Source organism: Bison bison, unplaced genomic scaffold (assembly GCF_000754665.1).
Source record: "Bison bison bison isolate TAMUID 2011002044 unplaced genomic scaffold, Bison_UMD1.0 scf7180017864460, whole genome shotgun sequence".
Lineage (NCBI taxonomy): Eukaryota > Metazoa > Chordata > Mammalia > Artiodactyla > Bovidae > Bison > Bison bison.
The window spans coordinates 3,482,867-3,489,839 of NW_011495022.1; the positions used below are offsets into that span (position 1 = coordinate 3,482,867).

The 6,973-nt window shown below is 38.6% G+C and overlaps 1 protein-coding gene across 2 annotated transcripts in view; it reads left to right on the forward strand.

The window, feature by feature from the left end:
* Window positions 1–6,973, forward strand: part of NFE2L2 (nuclear factor, erythroid 2-like 2) — a 176,874-nt gene that overhangs the window by 7,667 nt on the left and 162,234 nt on the right. For both annotated transcript variants that reach the window (XM_010859776.1, XM_010859778.1), the window contains exon 2: window positions 980–1,061. The gene's annotated coding sequence lies outside the window, so the exon portion shown is untranslated. The remainder of the gene's footprint in view (window positions 1–979; window positions 1,062–6,973) is intronic.

Here is a 6,973-nt window from a genome sequence, read left to right on the forward strand (position 1 = left end):
GTCCCAGCATCAGAGTCTTTTCCAGTGAGTCAACTCTTTGCATGAGGTGGCCAAAGTACTGGAGTTTCAGATTTAGCATCATTCCTTCCAAAGAACACCCAGGACTGATCTCCTTTAGGATGGACTGGTTGGATCTCCTTGCAGTCCAAGGGACTCTCAAGAGTCTTCTCCAACACCACAGTTCAAAAGCATCAATTCTTCGGTGCTCAGCTTTCTTCACAGTCCAACTCTTGCATCCATACGTGACCACTGGAAAAACCATAGCCTTGATTAAATGGACCTTTGTTGGCAAAGTAATGTCTCTGCTTTTGAATATGCTATCTAGGTTGGTCATAACTTTTCTTTCAAGGAGTAAGCATCTTTTAATTTCATGGCTGCAGTCACCATCTGCAGTGATTTTGGAGCCCAAAAAGATAAAGTCTGACACTGTTTCCACTGTTTCCCCATCTGTTTCCCATGAAGTGATGGGACTATAGATACATACTAAAACATTTGCTGGGTAAGCTCTAAACAACTGAATGCTAAAAGTAGTTAACACTCTTGCCACAAAGTAGTATGAAATGCCCATTATTCATAAACGAAAGGTGTTAAAAATATTTAAAGAATAATTTCACATTTTGATACATTCTATATGAAATATGTATTTTTAAATTTCATACGATCACATTTGAAAGTGATTCCTGCACTTTAAAATCAGATTTCCAAATCCAATTCACATATGAATAGAAACTTAATTCTTATAAATGGGGTATCTAAATTTAGTGTGACCTTTGTGTTGTAACATGATAGCTTAAGCTCTCTTATAAAATCAGGCTCACTCCTATGTTAGTCTTACAATATTATTTATATTGGTGCATGTAAATTAGTGGTAAAGAGTTTAAAGGATGTTCCCAAGGTCATTTTTTAATGCTGTAGAGATGATAGCTTGGCAAAATTCTTTATTCACAAATCCTAGCATTTGAACTTTTTGTATCTCCAGGTTTCTTAGCCCTCCTCATCAGTGCTTTCATGTGTGTGGCCAACAATGATGGAGCACCCAGGAACAAGTGATATTCTCAAAGGCAAGTCTTTTCTGTGCTAATTCATTCCCATCAGAATTGTTTTGTTTTGTTTTCCCGTAGATCAAAAGTATTCTTTGGCGGGTAGGGAAAGGAGTGTCTTTGAATTCACTGAGACTCTTTCAGAGCACCAGAGAGAGCCAGGTTTGAGGATATTGTAGCATAAATCTCCAGGGTCCTAGACTCAGCTCTGGCAAATCTGCTTTAGGACAGCAGACATTTTTAGGAATTCCTATTCCATATTCAGGAGAACTTACTGAGGAAGTAATTTGCTGCTTAACCCTCCCAGGTGGCATAATCTCTACTCACCATTTCCCATTATTTTTTTTGAAAGAATTGACTTCTGAAAGGGGACACTACTGATTTGGGTTATAGGATTATAGTATGAGAAGCTACTGTGAGTGTATTTGGAGTACACACACCTCTAATGGTCACTCCATCGTTATGCTTTTACAGAGAATCACATTTTCTCCTTCATCCAACTGAACCATGGCACTGCCTGGCACTACCCCAACAATCACATATTGAAGCCCGAGGAAGTATATAAGCTACTTTGAACTAGGTGATTTGTGATTGTTTTGTTCATACCATGCATGATATGATCTTAATTCCCAGACACGGGATTAAACCCATAATCCCCTGAAGTGTAGGTGCAGAATCTCACCCACTGAACCACCAGGAAAGTCCCTGAATTGGGTTTTTTAAATGATCTATTAACCACCAATGAGCTTCCTGGGTGGAGCAGTAGTAAAGAATCCACCTGTCAAGCAGCAGAGGCGGGTTTGATCTCTGGGTTGGGAAGATCCCCTGGAGAAGGAAATGGCAACCCACTCCAGTATTCTTGCCTGGGAAATTACATGGACAGAGGAGCCTATTAATAGGATCACAAAGTTCATAGGATCGCAAAGAGGCAGACACAACTTAGCGACTAAACAATGACATTAACTGCCAAGGCAGTGTTTCTACTGCAGCCCTATAGCTACCATTTAAAGTAGCAATATCTGATTTTGCAATCTACTTTTTAAATGTTGACATATTAAATGACTTTTTCATGCAAGATATATGGTAGCTTTTTCATGTTCTTCTTACCCTTTTTCCTTATTTTTAACACCCCTCCTTATTTTTTCTTTCTTTTAAACTCTTTCTCTTCTGTTTTTTCTACATGGGTCAGTATAATGCAGGACTAGAGAAAGGTGAAGAAATAAAGTATTCAGGGTCATGAAATGAGCAATAAAATTGATCCATGAGCCAAGAGATAAAGTCACGGGAAGACAGCCAAGGCTAATGCCAGGAGGTCCCCATAGAGGAAGACAAAGCAGGAAACACATCGCAAAGTAGAGGCCTGTACAGAACAACTGATAGCCAGACGGCAAGGCAGGAATGTGAAGATGGTCTAAATGGAAGCCAACTAATTCTGTTAAAGGAGTCCTTTTCTAAAATATGCTCTTTAAAGACATTGTCTGACCCTCTTTAAAGACAGTCTTCAAAATGGATCCTTGATCCAGCTTACTTTAAACTTGTGTGCAAAATAGTTGTGTGTTTAAAGTGTTAGACAATTTTTCATTTCTGTTTCAAAGGCATTCAAGTACCGGTACTAACAGTGCATTCATTTCTTTTAAAAAAATACCAAAGCTACTGGATCCAAAGTAATATTCTGATTTGCTTGTATGTGGTAGGAGGAGGACAGAGTTGAAATTCACATAACTGGAATTTTAATCATAGTTCTAACACTATTTTTGTGGTGAGCCATAATCAGTTTTTAAACCCATCCATTTAATCACAATTCAGGTTAGAAGCAGACATTGTCTATATAGAGTAGGGTCATAGGATGATTCCCCAGAGAGCAGGCAGGAGGCTCGTAGAGGGTGAACATCAAGAAGCCTCCCCAGGGAAGCAATGCACCAGCTGGAAAAACAAGACACTAGATGCAGTAATAATCATGAAGAGATCTAGGCCCCACTGCAGCCAGGGGTTCTGCAAAAGGGAGGGGAAGATATTTGAGTGAATGGGGCCACTTCTCATGCTAGTTCTGAGTGTTCCTTATAAAGCACTAGGGGTCAGGAAAATCATCCTTCATTGACTATGCACTGACCTACCTTTTGTGCCTTAACTACAAGTACATTTGAAGTCAGGGTAAGTACCATCCCAAGTTCTAACTATAGTTTTCTAAAACTCCATCACTGAAGGAGTTTGTTTATTATAACTAAACTACAGATCTTCCAGCTTGCCAGCAGATCTTAAAATGTCAGAGGAAAAGTTGCATAAATGCAGAATTCAGCATATGAGTATGTGAAATCCCCACAAAAATGTGTAAAAATTAGGTTTTTTAATACCTTATACCTTTGAATAAATAATACAGTGCAGGATGATGACCAGTTATGCAACTTGCCTACAATAAAAACATATTTCTGCTAAATAACATTTTCTTTAGAACCAATCCGTGAGAACAACAGGTAAACTTCTGCTTCCCAGATTTGAAATAAGATTATTAAAACTACCTTGTCTTATGGGAGAAGACATACCAATGGGAGAAGACAGTGTCTTCAATTTGCATCCAAATAACCCAATGCAGATGATAAGCAAAGGAGACATTAAGGTGTTTGGAGAATAGGTCAGACAAAATTGGTCATGTTAAAGCTGGGTGATGGCACATATATACTCCCTACTTCTGTATATGTTTTAAATTTTCCATAATTAAAACTTTATATTTAAAATTTTTAATTTATCTTTTAAATTACTATTTCAAATATAGTCCATGCTGATTGCAAAAAATCTAGACAGGATAGTAGCGTGAAGGAAAAGGGGGAAAATATTTTAGCATGCATAACCTCTCCCAGTATTCAAATATCAAATAAGATGGGAATTGTTGTTCAGTTGGTCAGTCAGGTCCAGAGACCCCATGGACTGCAGCAGACCAGGCTTTCCTGTCCTTCACCATCTCCTGGAGCTTGCTCAAACTCATGTCCATTGAGTCAATGATGCCATCCAACCATCTCATCCTCTGTCATTCCCTTCTCCTGCCGTCAGTCTTTCCCAGCATCAGGGTCTTTTCTAATGAGTCAGCCCTTCACATCAGGTGGCCAAAGTATTGGAGCTTTAGCTTCAGCATCAGTCCTTCCAATGAATATTCAGGATTGATTTCCTTTAGAATTGATTGGTTTGATCTTGCAGTCCAAGGGACTCTCAAGAGTCTTCTCCAACACCACAGTTCAAAAGCATCAATTCTTCGGCTCTCAGCCTTCTTTATGGTCCAACTCTCACATCCATACATGACTACTTGAAAAACCATAACTCTGACTATACAGACCTTTGTCAGCAAAGTAATGTCTCTGCTTTTTAATATGCTGTCTAGGTTGGTCATAGCTTTCCTTCCAAGGAGCAAGTGTCTTTTAATTTCATGGCTGCAATCACCATCTGCAGTGATTTTGGAGCCCAAGAGAATAAAGTCTGTCACTGTTTCCACTGTTTCCCCATCTATTTGTCATAAAGTGATGAGACCGGATGCCGTGGTCTTTGTTTTTTGAAGGTTGAGTTTTAAGCCAGCCTTTCACTCTCCTTTTTCACTTTCATCAAGAGGCTCTTTAGTTCCTTTTCACTTTCTGCCATAAGGGTGGTGTCATCTGCATATCTGAGGTTATTGATGTTTTTCCAAGCAAATTTAATTCCAGCTTGTACTTCATCCAGCCCAGCATTTTGCAAAGTTTATTCTGTATATAAGTTAAATAAGCAAGGTGACAATATACAGCCTTGATGTGCTCCTTTCCTGACTTGGAACCAGTCTGTTGTTCCATGTCCAGTTCTAACTGTTGCAAGTAACAGACCATCATTTCTGCCTCCTTCAGTTGGTCAGACAGACAACCCCTAGTACTAAGTGGAAGAGGAAACACAGGAGACAAGGATCACTGAGGACCATTTTGGAGGCTGGCTACTACACGGAAGATAGAAATACCCTTAAATATTAGAGATAAGATATATAAAAATGGACTTGCAGGGGTTGTCTTTAAGTGAAATATATTTGGACCCTGATCCATCTGGGATGGTTATATTACCAAAGAGGGAGCCAAACAATAACCTCCGGTTATTTAAAACTTTCAAGATACCTAATGCTATAAATCCCCATGTACAAAAGCAAACTACCCTATGAAGAAATCTAGAGGATTGCTGATTTTATCTTCCTTCAAAACTGAAGGGAACACCAAGTTCCCTTAAGTTCTCTTAAAATCTTTTTATCGCCACCTTTCCTTGTGGCTCAGCTGGTAAAGAATCTGCCTGCAATGTGGGAGACCTGGGTTTGATCCCTGGGTTGGGAAGATCCCCTAGAGAAGGGAAAGGCTAACCACTCCAGTATTCTGGCCTGGAGAATTCCATGGACTGTATAGTCACTGGGGTCACAAAGAGTCGGACACAACTGAGCGACTTTCACATATATACATTCCCAAATAGGGTTATGCATGCCTCTGCCAAAGGTCAGTTCCTAGTTTCTAGCTGCATTCCTGGTAGACTTCAGTCTGTCTTGGCACAAGTGTTCTAGCCTGACTTTTTGTTCTTAGTCTTAACAATCCCAACCCAATAATAATGATGGAAGGGAGAGAAAATACAGCAGTGGGTTTTGCCCTTAACTTAAAATCTCAACAAGAGAAGAAAATAATCACCATATTCACAACTAGAAGTCTTGAAGAATACATGAGAAACTTTATAAACTGACGGTCCTACGTATCCTTAGACCTAGGTTTATATATACCAAATTAAAGTTATACTTCAGTCTCTTTCTCTGTATTCATCTCTATATCCACACTTACATATTGATTTCTAGCACCAGTAGTTTTTAAAAATAGTAGTTTTAGGGTTTCCTACCCTACTTTCATGGTGTGATCACTCACACCATGATCTTGGAGTGCAAAGTCAAGTGGGCCTTAGGAAGCATCACTACAAATAAAACTAGTGGAGGTGATGGAATTCCAGTTGAGCTATTTCAAATCCTGGAAGATGATGCTGTGAAACTGCTGCACTCAATATGCCAGCGAATTTGGAAAACTCAGCAGTGGCCACAGGACTGGAAAAGGTCAGTTTTCATTCCAATCCCAAAGAAATGCAATGCCAAAGAATGTTCAAACTACCACACAATTGCACTCATCTCACACGCTAGTAAAGTAATGCTCAAAATTCTCCAAGCCAGGCTTCAGTAATACGTGAACTGTGAACTTCCAGATGTTCAAGCTGGTTTTAGAAAAGGCAGAGGAACCAGAGATCAAAAATACTAAAATATGGGGACTCTACTAAAACGCTGAGTTCCCAATGTAGAAGGGCCTGGGTTCAACCCCTGGTCAGGAAACTAGATCCCACATGCTATAACTAAGACTTGTCACAGTCAAATAAATATTAAAAAAAAAAAATACTAAAACAAATCAATAAAATAATATTATCAGTTCTTTAGGAAAGTACCAATCCCTGGCTCAGATTAATATGGTTAATATGGTTAATTATATGGTTAATATGGCTTCTTAGAATTGATGCTAAACACATTTATTTTATAACATAATAGCAGACTATCCACGTAAGGAAAAAATAACAGGTAAGTGTACTTCAAGCCACAATTAAAATGCCCACAAATATTTAATATGATTGGAGAAAAACTAATAAAACTTTCACTTTGTTTCACATTCCATTTCTCATTCTATGACTAGTAATTGCTTATTGGTTTAGGTAAAACTTATGGCTTTAGCCTTGAACTGGAATGTTGGGGTATCTAGAGTAATAAATGGGAAATTAAATATAAAATATTTTTTAAATTGATGTTTTAGTGCAGTTGTAAAGTATGTACACACACATACTCTCTCTTTCTCTCTCTCTCACACACACATACCAAAAACAAACGTAACATGATGGAAGGAACTATTTACATTCAAGGTCAGGAT